Source organism: Mustela lutreola, chromosome 1 (genome assembly GCF_030435805.1).
Source record: "Mustela lutreola isolate mMusLut2 chromosome 1, mMusLut2.pri, whole genome shotgun sequence".
Taxonomy (NCBI): Eukaryota; Metazoa; Chordata; class Mammalia; order Carnivora; family Mustelidae; genus Mustela; species Mustela lutreola.
In genome coordinates, this window is record NC_081290.1 from 280,369,214 (window position 1) to 280,383,675 (window position 14,462).

At 57.7% G+C, this 14,462-nt stretch overlaps 1 protein-coding gene across 2 annotated transcripts in view; it reads left to right on the forward strand.

Moving 5' to 3' along the window:
- Positions 1 to 4,602: 4,602 nt before the first annotated feature.
- DAGLA (diacylglycerol lipase alpha) overlaps positions 4,603 to 14,462 on the forward strand; it is a 61,508-nt gene continuing 51,648 nt past the window's right edge. Inside the window, exon 1 of one of the 2 annotated variants that reach the window (XM_059144110.1) lies at positions 4,603 to 4,756. The gene's annotated coding sequence lies outside the window, so the exon portion shown is untranslated. Of the gene's footprint in view, positions 4,757 to 4,840; positions 5,092 to 14,462 lie in introns of those variants that run through there. The other variant, XM_059144119.1, reaches the window with a different exon arrangement.

Consider the following 14,462-nt stretch of genomic DNA (forward strand, 5'->3'; position numbering starts at 1 on the left):
GATGGATGGACGGCTGGATGGATGGACAGCTGGACGGCTGGCTGGCTGGATGGACGGGTGGATGGATGGGTGGGTAGGTAGGTGGTAATGGACAGACTAGGTGGAAGAGTGGGTGAGTGGATGAGTAGGTGAGTGGCAAGATGGACGGGTGAAGAGGCAGTTGGGAGAATGAGTTGCTGGGTGAGGGTGAGGACAGATTCTCTTCTATTGTTATTTGTGTCCAGAAAGTGCAGATGAGGTGCCCTAGTCAGTAAGCACGCAATCTTTCCCCTGAGATATCTGTTTACACTCCTGTAGTTCCCCAGTGCCCCAAGGAGAAAAACTAGTTACTACAATACCCATCAGGGAGCAGACACTTACAAACAGGCTGGTTTAATGAGATGCAAGGATCCCCCAATCCTCTGGGAATTACAGTCAAAATGCTGGTGATACCCACGTGAATGGAGGATGAGGCAAGAATAGAAAAGCCTCCTAGTACTTCCCCTTGGAAGCCATCAGTCCTCCTTTTCCTCCCTATCACCTTCACCCAAACCACCTTCACCATCACCTCCTTCAGCATCTCCACCCCTACTGTGTGGGTTTGTTGACACTGCAAACTGCGCTTGCTCAGGTAAAAGGTATGGACTTGTAGGCTCCGCTCTTCAGGAACAACTTTCTCCTCCTCCTCCTCCTTCTTCTTCTTCTTCTTCTTCTTCTTCTTCTTCTTCTTCTTCTTCTTCTTCTTCTTCTTCTCCTCCTCCTCCTCCTCCTCCTCCTCCTTCTGCTCCTTCTTTTACAAATTGCTTCTTGCACAGGACCTCAACACATCCCAGTGGTGGCTGGCCTTTTAATCCCTGGGTGGTTTAACCCCCACTTCCAGGCTATTTGCCCGCATGACCCATTCCTGTATCTCATAGCAGGACGAACAAGAAGGAAGGGAGAGCAGCAGTTTACAGAGGGAGCAAGGGCTGAAATCCTGCCAGTAGGGGCCCCAGATAATCCCAAACTGGGTCCAGGTGCCCTAAACCCCAATTCACATGCATTCCTTGGTCCTCACAACCAGCTCATTTCTCTCCCTGTGGGAGTCTGACAGCTCAGCCTCCCCAGAGCTTTTCTCTCACCTCCCCAGGCAGGCTGAGTTTGTGCTATTTGGGTAAACAATATTCCCCTTGGTTGTCAGCTGCAGGCTTATTTACCTGGTGATGGGACCAAGTGATTCCTTCCCACCCCAACACAAGTGCTGAGACTCGGGGGCGGGGGGGGGGGGAGGGGAGGGGATGGGGAGCCTCCGGGAAGGGGACTTGGCATCTCACAACGGCTATGGGGACAGTCACATTCACAACTACACTTAGGGGCCTCTCTGGACTTCTGTACCTGGGAACAAGCTAGAGCTAAAGTCACCATGCCCCCGAGCTGTGATTTCATCCAGTTATCCTATATCCTGCCTCTAAGCTAAAATAGAGTCATTGGATCTTTTGCAGCCATGAGCAGATACTCTATACTTTAAAACCCTGCATGCTTTGAGTCCCCCCAGCCTTAAGCCCATGTGCTGGCCCTCCCTCCCTCAGGCTGTGAGGAAAGGTGGTCACTGAGTCCCCCGTGCCATGGGACAGTGCATTCGGGGGCTTGCTGCCCAGCTCCAGAATGCTGCAGTTGTCTTCCTGCTGGCAGCTCTGCCCTGATGCAATCGCTGGCCCAGCCATCCCATTCTGCAGCTGCTGGGAGCTGAGAGTCTGGGGCAGGGCCCAGCTGTGCCAGCTGTCGGCGACAGATGACGCTGTGGAGCTCGGCCATGACTCACATTCCAGTACAGGGGAAATGTGCAAAAGTTATACGATGCCTTTGGGGTGCCAAAAATCATCTTGGTTTTGTCTTGCAAAATGTTCAGCTTGCAGAGCACAGGGCAGACGGAGGAAGGGGGTGGGAAGGAGGCGAGGGGAGCAGATCGGTCTCCAGTCGACGCTGCCTGTCACACACCCTCCGTGGCTCTAATAACAACACTCAGCATTTAATCAGCCCCTTTGTGGAAGCAGACGATGTCACACTCATTAATTAGTTAATCTGCACAGCCCCCCTGGGAGGAGGAGCCATGTTATTATCCCCACTGGGACCCAGAGGGAAACTGAGGCCAGAGTGGGAATTTGGCACCGAGCTGAGAGAACACAGGCTGGCAGCTGGACCAGGACCAGTCTGTGGCTTATGGCCCCTTCTGGCAGCCTCACTGTTGTCCTCCTGAAGGAAGGAACAGTTCTACCAGGAGGCACCATCATGGCTCCATTGAATTGGAAATTGAGACCGCCACCTGGCCATTTGGGGATCTTAATCAGACACACACACACACACACACACACACACACACACGGAGAGGGTGTAGGGGTGGAACCAAGGGACCCCAAGGAGCACCTCCTACATCATCCTGCCCAGTGGTAAATGTAGATGGAAGCATGTCGTGATGCTTTACTGCTGGGATCACCAATGGCTCCGGCCCCCAAGGATGAAGACAGGTCAGTCCACCAGGAGAAGAGCCCTGACTAAAGGAGACCCAGGCGGGAGGCCAGTGGAACGTGAAATAAGGAGTCAGAGGACAGAAGTCATAAACACCTTTTAGGAGTTTGCAACTGTTGCAAAAATAAAGAGTTCCGCCCCCTCCTTGGGTTTTCTTCCTGGTTACTAGAGTCGCTGAGGATGAAATCATTAAGCCCTCCCTCCATTTCTTTTTAAATAGGAATGATCGCAATTAAAAAAATATTTTTCATATCTTTCCTTTTCCTTCCCCCCAATATTTATAACAACAGTTAAGTCAAAGTTATATTTATATCAAACTTTAATGTACACACAAATTGCCTGGGGAGCTTAACCTGCTTAGATCCTTGAGCCTGAGAGTCTGCATTTCTAACACAGTCCAGATGGAGTCAATGATACACTTCAATCAGGAAAACTGAAAAAACAGGTTGTTGGTGGTTAAATGTACCCTTTAATTCAGTTGTGAGATGCCCAGACGGACTCACTTGAGGACAGTAGACTTGAGGAGAAACGGACATCGCCTAGAAAACCTTGGACTTGGATCTTAATCATGACCCTGACCATGGAATATTGGAGCTCGTTTGGATAAATGGAAGAAGGGTGTGTATGTGTGTGTGTGGATGCATGTGAATTTGTATGCACAGGGCAGCCAAGGGGTGGAGTGTAGTTACTACGATCGACAATGGTCCAAGGTGGACCAGTAGGATTCTTTCTTCTGGGAATCTAGAACTTGGAACCAAGACACAGTACATTTGGCAGTTTGGATTCTGATTAATTACAAGGTTCTGGTAAAGGTTCCTAAACCGTTGGTGATACAGTCAGTCCGTATAGCTGCCCTGATCCTTGCCCTTCCTGAGGCTGGGTGTCTTGTGTGTGTGTGTGTGTGTGTGTGTGTGTGTGCAACATTTCCTTGAGTCCTCTCAGGAACCCCACCCCAATATTTGTCCCCCCACCCATCCCATTCTCTCTTTCTTTCTTTCTTTACCTAAGCTAGAGTTTGCCTTCAGAATAACAAGTAACACAGAATTCCCTCTAGAAATAGCTTCTGCTCTGGACTCAGTCTTCAGACCTGAGTGTCCAGGTCATTTTCAGGCTGATTCTTCACATCAGACCCCCTTACAGCTGCTTCTTCTCCACTGTGGCTTTGCACTGAGCCACAGCCAATCATCCTGTTTTCCTGGGATGGGAAACACTTTCCAGGGCCCAGGAAACACTTTAGAGGCCTTTCCCCTGCAGAAACGCACTACTCCCCTTTCTGCCTCTGAAGAATTTCTACTGGACCTTTGAGACCCAATTGGGTCACCCAGTCCACAAGATCCAACTCCCTCCCCCGGGGCTTGCTTACGAGTGTCCCTTGTAAGGAGCCCTCTCTGCTTAGCTCCCACCCACAAACACCTGAACTGAGGCTGTCCCCCCTGTACACTGAGCTTCCTGAGGGCAGGGACTGGCTTCTGCTTCTCTCTGCCCCCTCCCTCTCCCCACTCCCCACCCTTATTAGCACGTTGGGGACCAAGAGTAGCTCTGAGGGAAGGTGTGTTAAGTAATTTACAGCTTGAATGAATGGGTATGTGTGTGTGTGAGGCCAAACAGGAGGGGAGATTTTCTTCATTTACCAGGAATTCACAATTGAGGAAAGGCCCCTTTGGATGCCAGGCAGGATGCTGGGCCCTGGGGGGATGAGGAATGGGGGAAGGACACAAGTGATGGAGTGTTCCGACCTCACACGGACCACTCAATCACCCCGAGGAGGTGGAACCCATCTCTCTCTTTCCTCCCCCTAAATGAACCAGTTCTCCAGTGATCCTACTTGCTTTTTTACCTCTCCCACGCTAAACCCGGTCACGCGGGGCCCGAAGGAGGTGGACCCAGGCGTTCCCTTCCCCGCGTGCTGCATGGCGGGTCCTGCCCCCTCTGGCCGCCTACGGAGCCCCAGCTGCAGTCCGAGCCCAGCGCCCACCGCCCCCACGCCCCGGGCCAGCGCCTGCGGAAGGGCTCGGCTCGCCCCGGCCTCGGCGCCGCTCCCCTCCCTGGCACCAGGGGGCGCTGCCGCCCCACGACCGTCGCCATGGTCACCGCTGGCGGCGGAGAGGGGTTTACGTAAAGGACGCAGCGTCCCCCGGGGGGCGGAGGCGGCCTTCGCGCCGGCGCCGGCGCCCTGCGGAAGCGGCGTTAGTGAATCGGGGCCTTGGGGAGCCCAGGATGGAGGTGGCGGTCGCGGCGGCGGCGGCGGGCCGAGCCCTGCGGAGGGCGGGAGGTAAGGGGGGCAGCGGGCACGGCACGGCGGGCCGGGCCCCGGGCGCGGGCGCGGTGCAAGCGGCGCGACGGTCTGGGCAGTGTCCAGGGCGCGCGGTGGCCGACCCGACGGGACAACCGGCAGAGGTGCGGCTGCCACGAGCGCCGGAGGCAGGTGTGAGATCCATGGAGCTCCTGGCACCGGTGCGGGGATGGTGACACCCGTGGCGCGGGCGTGGGCAGCGTGGGGCTGGCACAGGCAGCGTGGTTTCCCTGGCACGGGTGTCAGAAGACTCACCCCCATCCTGGTATGGTGGTGGCCGCCCAGGTGTAAGGCGGGTGCCGCCCTCCGTGCAGGTAGGTGGTGGGCACAGCACTAAGACTGATTCGGGGTGACAGTGGCCAGTTCGTAGGCGTTGTAGCGGTGCACCTGGGATGGGTGCTAGGGTGTTGAATGGTTCTGGCCTGACATGGTCTGGCGTGAGGGCACTTGGACTTGGAGAATTGGTGTCCTCAGCGTGACAGGAGTTCCTGGTGTGACTGTGAGAGATGGCCTTGGCACCCCATGGTGCCGGGAAACTCCGTGGCTCCCAGAGCCTGGTGGATGGGAAGGATAAATGTCCATCCTGCCACTTTAGTGATGATGAGGGGCATGGCCTCGGTCCACCGGACCCCGAGGAAGGAGAAAGGCTGGGAGAAGGTACTGGTGTCCTTTATAATGGATCTGAAAGAGAGATGCCAGGAGGTGCTTCTACCACGAGGAACCAACGGTGACCCAGATGGAAACCTGACCAGGTACTAGCATTGTCCTGGGCTCATGTGTTCATCTGGCTTCAGAGAAGGAGGAAGGGAGGGGATGGTTCTCAGCCATGATCACTATACTTGAACATGGGTCACGAGGAATGTGCAGGACTGAGCGGTGACCTGTGTCAGAGCACGGGGAAAGGTGGTACACCATCTGTCTGTCGTGTCTGGACCCGTCTTCACTTTGGGTTAATGGTTCGCTCCGGGGTATCTGAGAGTTGCCTCTCTTCTTTGATGCTTGGAAGCCTTTGGGTCCCGAGGATTGTTGCGGGGCTGGAGGTGGGGGGGTACTTGAAAGATGACACTGCACCCAGTGGGTGTGTGCCAGGATGCATCTGCTCCCACCGGTCTTTTGGGAAGCTTTGGGTGAGGGTCTCACTCAGCATCACGTGGTGTCTACCTCGTAGAGGGGCAATGTGCAGAGCTCCAGGGAAGTCTTTGGATGCGGGAGACATCTTTAGGACTTTGTGGCTCTCTGGGGGGCAGTGGAAACGGGGTAGAAGAATCCATGGGGTGAACTTGGGCCGGGCCTGGGGAAGGCCTTTAGGAGTCCAGAAGAACGATGCAGAGGGTGTGGGAGATTAGGGTGGTCTCGTTTGCTAAGGTGGGCGCTTGGAGACGTTGCTGAGATTCCTTAAAGCTGGTGTGTTGTCTGGTGCACATGGAGCCAGAGGACTGACACTCCTGTCTCAGCTGTGTGACCTTGGGCGGGTGACTTTACCTCTCAGATCCGTGTCACCAAGTGGTCGCGGAGGAGGAAAGGAGATGGTGCTCATGGAAACAGTGAAAAGCTGAGCAAAGGTCAAGGATCCTCACCAGGTAGGGTGACCAGGGTGGGAGGCGCTGGAAGCGGAGGCCTGGAATGTGACTGGGGAGGAAGGCAGCCGGAAGGTCCAGCGCCTGTCACAGGGAATTAGAGGCCCTGAGTGTAAAGGCTCCTGGTGGGGGAAAAGTGGGATCTGTTGACACTGTGAGTCAGCTGCTGAGCTGGAACCAGGCCCCAGGTCTCCCGAGGACGGTCCTGAGCGCGTGGCCGCAGCAGCGGTGCTGTCTGTCCTGCAGGAGCGGCCTGAGCAAGAGGAAGCCCTCGCTTGCGCTGCAGATGTACCTCGTGGCCGCATAGGGCCAGGACGTGTCTGTGGTTGACTGATCTGGGGGACCCGTGTGGCAGGGAGACTTGGAAATGTGTGTGTCCTCTCTTGAGAATTTCCTTTGGCTCCGGGTTCTGAGGATGGGGGCAGGGAGTGTCACATCAGCGTTCTGGGGGCTGTGGCCAGCAGAAAACAAAGGGGGGTCAGAGCCACAGAGTGGACACAAGGGCCGGGTGGGCCAGCCAGAGAGGCTGGGGCACTGGGGGGTGCCAGGGGACACGGGGACAAGGAGAAGGGGCATATGGGCACTCTCTGAGGGGTGTGGCACGGATTCCCCGGGACGTCTCACCCCACATGGCCCCACTTGTCTGAAGGGCCTTCCCACATGGAGAAGGTGAGGGAGGCTGCCGATTGCTTTGCCTCCTGCCTCCAGGGGCCTGGTTCCTGACAGCAGACCCCACGGGCTCAAGGCCCACTGCTCAAGCCCTCCACGCGAGGCACTGTGTTAGCCAGCAACCCAAGCTCCTGCTTGCTCCACGAGGCAGAAGGTTTTTGCCCCACGTCCAGGCTGCAGTGTCAAGCCTCATGGGTAGAAGGAGGCCACCGCTCCGCCAGACCTGGGATGGTGAGCTGCCTTTTCCACGCTGTGGGACTCACCCTGCCCGGTGGCTGCTGGGTGGACACAGGCCTTCCCAGGCTGGTGGGAGGGGTCCGAGGCCAGTCTCACAGGCTCCCTGCAGCGCCCTTGTCTGCCTCCCCTGGGAGTGGCCCACACTTCAGCTCCTGCCTGGGGAGCTTTCCACAGGGTAAGCCGGTGAGGAGGTATGCCTGGGGCCTCTCCGTTGTGAATATTCAGGTCCTCAGCTCGCCCTCCACGCCTCAGCCCAGCCCGTTTGCTTTGATTTGTGGCTCAGCCTTATGGTCTTGGGCTTTTGGAGCCCTTTGCAGCCGCCCCTTGCCATCTGCTTGCGGTGCTGGGACTCTGCACAGCGGAGCGGGGTGGTAGGAGGGGCAGCTAGGAGACAGGGAGGAGTTGGCGTCTATTCCCCAAAAGCAGAGCTGAGCTTTCTTCCGAGTCTTCAGGGTCCGAGCCTGTGGGGAGTCCAGCCAGGTCACCAGCCCTTGTCCTGGGGCACAGATGCTGCTTTTGAGCAGATCACAGCTGGGGCAGGGGGCCAGTCCCATAGGCACGGACCTCAAGGGCAAGCAGCTCTCAGGAGCTGCGACGTTTTCAACTCTGGTCCTCAGTGCTGTTTCCATTGCTTTGTCCATGTTTCTCCAAAAGTTGCTTAAGTCAGCTCCTGGCAGCCCTCGTTCCTCAGCTGCCTCATACATCGTGGTGCCCGGTTCCTCAGCTTCGGGGTGCCAGGGAATTGGGCATCTCTGGACAGAGGATTCTGGACCAGGGCTGAGAGTGCCAGGCCAGCCGGCCACGGCTAAAGGCACCGCCTGTCGCTGGAAGCCACTCCTCCCCCAACCCTCCTGCCAGGGACCCGAGGGGGGCCTCGGGCTGAATCACCTGTTGGCCCAGCGCCCCACCTGAGTGCAGCTTCCCCCTGGAACCGCTTTCCGTTACGCGCTAGTGGACTGAGCAAGGAGCGCTGGGGGAGACATCAATGAGCGTGTGGTCAGAGGAAGATAAATCTTTTAAAACCACCGAGCCAGCCTGGGACATTGCCGGATGTGGTTACCTCCCCAGCGGGCAAGGCTGAAAACCGTTCATCTTGATTTTCAAATTTCCTTTCTGATGCCGACTCTGACTGGGCTGGATCTCTCTGGGGCGGACTGGGGAGTGTGCGTGTAGGTTAGGAAGACCCAGGAGACGGCAGGCAGGACCCCTGGGGACCCTGGCCGTGGAGGTGGAGGGGAGTCTGTGGCCACAGGTGAGGGTGTTTGGCGGCACGCCCCAGCCCCGCCCCAGCCCCGCCCACAGCCGGGGCAGGTGGCTGAGAGGAGCAGGGGTGGGGCTGCCCGGGGACCGCACGTGTGTGGAGCCGCGTGTGTCCGTAGCTGTCTGTGGGAAGTGAGGGCTGAGGGGGTGTGGAGCTGTTGGTGTAGGAACTTGTGGGCTCCTGTGTCTGGCTGGCCCGGTGTCAGTGGGTGTGAGGAGCAGGGCGTAGCTGGTCTCCACGGAGCAGGAGAGAACAGTGGGAGCAGGGGTGGGGGTGCCTTCCAGCTGGGGGGTGGGTAACGTCTCCGGCTGTGATTCCTCCAGGAGGAGCCTTCTTGCTTCCTCCGTGTTCCTTAGAAGGAAGCCCAAGCTGGAGGTGTGGCTCTCCAGCGCCGGTATGGGCTCACTCACGCCCGCTCCCGGGCTCCCGCTCGAGCTGCCCTGGAAGGCAGTTGGGGATGGTTCGCTTGGGTGGCAGAAGAGAGCCTGGTAGCTCTGAGCATTAAGACTTGGGGCTCTGCAGTCAGCCAGAAACGGATTCGAATCCTGGTTCCTCTCTATACCTCAGTCTTGTCATCTAAGATGGGGACAATAAAACCTCCAACCAGGGTGGTTGGGAGAATTCCACAACCTAGTAATGTCTGGTGAGAGGAAAGATCATGCTGAAACAAGAACACACACACACACACACACACACAATGCTCTTATAGTCAGAATGTTTCCTACAGAAAAGCAGTTACATCATGATCTGCATATGTTGGTACCGAGGAAGATGTCGTAGGTCATGACCTTTTTCTTGATGAGAAGGTAGCTCCACCCAACCCTTGGCGTGGATAGAATCTTGCTTATCTGTCAATAGAATCCTGCACCAGAGTAATGTCAGGACCCCTGAGGACAGTTTCCACTTGGAATTCATCAGTAGTCCTCTCTCGAGCACCTGCCGTGAATCGGGTTCAGTGGGGCCACAGAGAAGAATTCGGCACCCCAGAGCCTGTAAGATACAGACTCTGCCTCCAGGCATTCAAAGCCTATTGAGAAGTTAGGGGGGTGAAGGTCTCTGTGGCAATTCCAGGAGAGGGGCCACTAGAGGTCAAAGGAGAGTGAGGAACTTGAACGAGGGAGGTCAGCAGAGACTTGGGTGGCGATGGCCTTTAATCTGGGCCATCCAGGTGATGGTGGAGGAAGTGGTAGCAATGGGAGACGTGGCTGGAAATGTGAGGCGCTGGCGGGCTGTGGTCTGGCCTGAGTGTAGGGCACACAATATGGAAGCAGGGGAGGCTAGGGTTGGCAAAGTGACTTGGAGCTGGGTCCCCGGGAGCGTGACAGCAGGGGTGTGGGTTGGGTCTGTGGAAGACATGGGGAGGCACCGAAGTGTTCTGAGGGAGAGGGTAGGGGCAGGTAGGTACCCCCCACTCTCCATAGATGTCTGGCAGCAGGTGCCGGGCGGAAGGAGGCCAGCTGGCGCTAGGACAGTTTCCAGGTATGGAGGGCCCTGCGGAGGAAAAGGGAAGGACCAGCCTCCCTGATTGTGGAGCGGAGATAGAAGCCGAGAGATCTGTCAGTTTGGTCAGTAAGGGTGGGCCCAGGGGGCCAGGCCGCGGATCAGAGCTGGGCCCCCGAGTCTTGGCCCAGGATGTGTTTCCCTACATGTGCCTTTCAGTTGTCTTGATTCCTGTCTGTTCCAGCCTGGGAGCAGGAGGAGAGGCTCTCAGGAACCCCTGTGAGGCTGGTTGTTCTGCCTGCAAGGCTGTTCTCATCCCTGAGGACCCATTGAGGGGGTTCCAGTGTTCCTGGCATTTATTTCCAAGTGTTTGATCATTTTCTCACCAAATTACCCCTTGAAATTTCGCCTGCCTGAGTTCAGCCCAGGAGGTTACTATTCTGGGAAGTTTCATCAAAACCCTTGCAGCGTTTGTGAGTTCTCTGAGCCGGGGGGCAGGTGGGAGGAGAGCGGGGCTTGCCTTCACCTGTGTTCTGGGGGCCGCCACTCCCAGCTCCCCGAGATGCTCCTGGCCGCAGGGCCTGCTCTGCCGGGGGCTGGGGAAGGGGAGGCAGGACAGCGGTTCTCATTCATCCCGAGAAAGCCCCTTGTCGTCGCCTCTCCTGAAGCCATTTAATTAATTTATGATTGATGTTCCTGGACTTACTGGAGGTTCATTTATTATTGATGTGCCTTCATTATACCCCATTCACTCTGTACTTTTGAGCACACGGCTGCTCCTGCTGGGCCGGCCACATGGTGGGCTGAGCGCTATGGGGCTGCTGCTCTGGTCCTCACGCCCTTCACCCCTAGGGACAGAGCCTGGCTTTTGTCAGACTCTCTCAGGTCTGGGGGTCCGAGCAGACCCCAGGGCTTCTGTGTCTGGGAGCCTTTGCTCAGCCACAACGTGGTAGTAATAATAATGGTTTTCATTTTAGGAACCTGGGGGACCGAACAGGGCATGGTGCGTTCTTGCACACTCTGCGCCTCTCTGGCTTACAGGAGGCTCAGGGAGGACACGTGGCAGGGAGACGGGGAACCAGGTGTGAGCCCAGGCCCCTCGCCTCCCCTCTCCAATCCCTGCCTCTCCTTTGGGCCCCACACGGGGCGTTCCCCTGCGAAGCCTTTCTTCTGCTCCCCTGAACTCCAGTGCCGGCCTAGCTAACAGTGGGGCCCGCCGCCCCCCCGAGAGTATGTGTTGTTAAATGTTGGTGGCTTGTCCCCCCTCCCTAGCCCATGGCCTCATTGAAGACTAACAATAAGGGCCAGATAGTGCTTCCTGAGCAAAGATGCCAGGCTGGCTGTGCTAAGCACTTGTCATGCATTAGCTCATTTAATCCTCATGACCGCCCCAAGGGGCAGGTGCTGTTAGCCCATTCTGTAAATGAGTTAGCAGCATGCTCTGGGCACTCAGCTAATAGGTGGCGGAACCAGGATTTGGGCCCCGGCAGCCTTGAGATCCAGGGCGCTAAGTGATTCTTCCCCTGCATTCCCTCTCTCTCCATCTCCTTGGGCCTGTTTGTTTGTCAGACGTCTGTATGTTTATCCAGTGACCACATCGTCCTCCCTCTCACGTCTGGCCTGACGTGTTGGCCTGCACGGGGGCCAACCCTCCCTTGCTTTGGAGACCAGGAGTGCCCACTCACGTGGGATGGGTGATTTTAGGGAGACAGCAAGGCGTGTGGAGGGCCCTGGGCGGGGATTCTGCTCCTGGCCCAGCTGGGCAACTTCGGGTGAGTCATTCAGCCCCTGAGCCTCAGTTGCCCTGTTTGCATCTTAGCAACGGTGGCATTTCTTCTCTCCCTCACTGGCTGTGCCCATGGTCAAAGGTGATGCGGGGTAGGAAAGATGCTGTAGGAATCAGGGGTTGGACTGCTTGTGCGTGAGTTCTGAGAGTCGGCACGAAGGCCAAGAATGCGTCAGGCTGGACGCAGAAACCCAGGCCAGGGGATCTGTACCCACCTTCTCAGCCACCCTGGGTGGGCTGATGCGCTCCATGGCTTGCCGGCTGGCAAGGACTTGCTCCAGGACCCCTGCATGGCTAAGAGCTGGGCGGGAGGTCCCTAGAGTGGGTGCCAGGCCGCAGTGTGGTGTCCCGGTTGGCTGAATAGTCCCTGGGTCCCTGGAGGTGGTCCCTTGAGCACTGGGTCCTTGGGCTGTGTACAAGTTCATGGGACTCTGCCGGCGGCTCTGGGCCCTCCTACCCCTCTCGTCTGGGTAGCCTGACTAGGCCAATTCAGGCTAGGTTGGGTGAGGAGGATAGATGCCAAGCAGCTGCTGGACTTCCCCTCACCCCTCAAAATATGCGGAAAGCCCGGTGAAGAGGTGAGCCCTGCGTCTGTTCCGGAAAGCGGTGAGGCTGGCTGCCTCCCCATGGCAGGGTTCCCAGGGCGTTGGCTAGGAGTCCGCTGCTTTCTCATCAGCCTGGGGAGCACGGCGCGGGCTGCCAGGGCCCCCAGGGCCTGGAGAGTCGGGCAGAGGTCTGAGACAGTAGGTGGGGGTAAGGCAGGCCTGGCATGGCTGTTGGAGTCTGTGGCCGGGCTCCTGGTGGGTGACGTCCCGCTGCACTTCCCGTTTGGGGGATTACATCAGGCTCCCCGGGCTCGCCCTTTGGCCAACTCCCACCTCATCCCGGCGCCCACGCGGCCCTGAGATAGCTGTCCGGCTGCAGCTTCGCGCCAGCCGCAGAATCTGCCAGCAGCCCTGGGCCCGGCAGCAGACGGGGCTGTCCGGGCCCGTCCCAGCTCAGCAGCGGGCACCGGTTACCCCGCAGGGGTGGCCTCCCAGTGCGCACCTGCCCGCAGCCACCCTTCGATTCCTTTCATTACCCATCTCTGACTCGTTCCCACTCTCTCTCTCTCTCTCAATTCAGCGTAGCAGAGGCCTGCAAGTGTGGACTTTAGCATAAAGATGGAGCTTTATTTGAGTCCACTACTGCTTGGGCAGGTCACTGGACCTCTGAGCCTCAGTTTCTTCATCTCGAAAATGGGAGCTCTCGTGGAATATGGCACACGGGGCCGCTGTCAGGCCCCAGTGAGCTACCACCTTGGAAGTTCTGCCCGGTGCCAAGAACATTGCATGGACTCAATAAATGTTACCTCCTGTCATTAATCACCACGACTGTTTCGGTGCTTCTCAGTCAACACAGGTGGGCGCGAAGCTGAGAGGACCCTCCCCTTGCTGAGGCTGTTCCCTTTCTCCTCTGCAGCCGGGCAACCCTAACACTGCTCCTACGATGCAGGCCGGCCCCCTGGGCTTCCGCCTCTCCCCTCCCGCTTCTGGGTCACTTCTCAGGGCTGGCAGTGTCCCACCTTCCCTCTGGCATCTTACCCTGTTCCCGCCCCAGTCCTCTTTTAGGCTGGCTCCCGTCTCCCCGCCCTCCCCCTTCCTTTGTTTCCTCTCCTGTTTGGTCTCCTTTCCCTTGGCACCTGTTCCTTCCGGCCGCTTTTCTTTGTACATCTTTTCCTCCCCCGAGGCCTCTGGGGGAAGCCCGTGTCTTTCCTCAGAGACCCTCCGACCCTCTTGTGCAGAGTGGCGGCCTCTGAAACCCCTCCAGTTGCATTCGGCTGTGGAAAGCTGGCCCGGGGGTCCGACTGTGCATCCTGAGGGTGGGGGTCGCGACTCTGCCCCCTCAGCCAAGAGAATTGGCAACCTCGACAAATCCAGACTCCCGTAGCGTCCACCTCCAGGCCTGGGAGCCTGCTGGGCAGACCGCCACTCCCGGGGCTGCAGGAGGTCCCTGCTGCCAAAGGGAGCGGATGGGAAGCCCTGGTGAGCCCACCGTATGGGGCCCCGAAGCCCCGACCGAGGCTGGAGTGGGTCCCAGCAAATCCTCTTCGGTTCTAAGGGCAGGAGGCCAGAGTCAACCCCCAGTTCCTGGAGCCAGAAAACCAGGCGCATCTGGAGTCTCTTTCCTTCTGGGAAGTCAAGGAATTTGTCTCGGGAGGTTGCTTTAGTTTCATACCTTTGACAAGAACTTGGTCTTCCTCCACCTCCTTCCCTGCGGCGGGGGCCACGCTGGGGAGAATGGTTTCCCCACTCTGTCCACCGGGGCCTCCTTGGGACATTTCTCAAGCACCTGCTGCAGGCTGAGCTCATGCCTGGAGCTGGGGGTAACAAGTTGTCGCCTCGTCCTCAGGGAGTTCCCAGGTTGGGGACTGAACTACAATAGGACAGAGGAATAAAAGCAACGTGAGCACACGTTTCCGGCCAGTCCTCTCCGCCGGGTGCCGTACTGAATGCTTTACGCCTAGTGGTTTGTCGAATGCAAAGACCATTGACAGCGGGCAGTGCCCACCGTCAGGAAGGAGGCCCTGGTATTTTGCAGGAGAGGGGCAGGCCAAGGACCTCAGCTTCCTCAGAGAATTGAAGGGACCCGCTAAGGGCTGTAAATTTGCCACTGGCAGACTGGGACTCAGACCCTCAAATGTCTGGGCTCATCTCGCATCGGTTTGGGGGATCC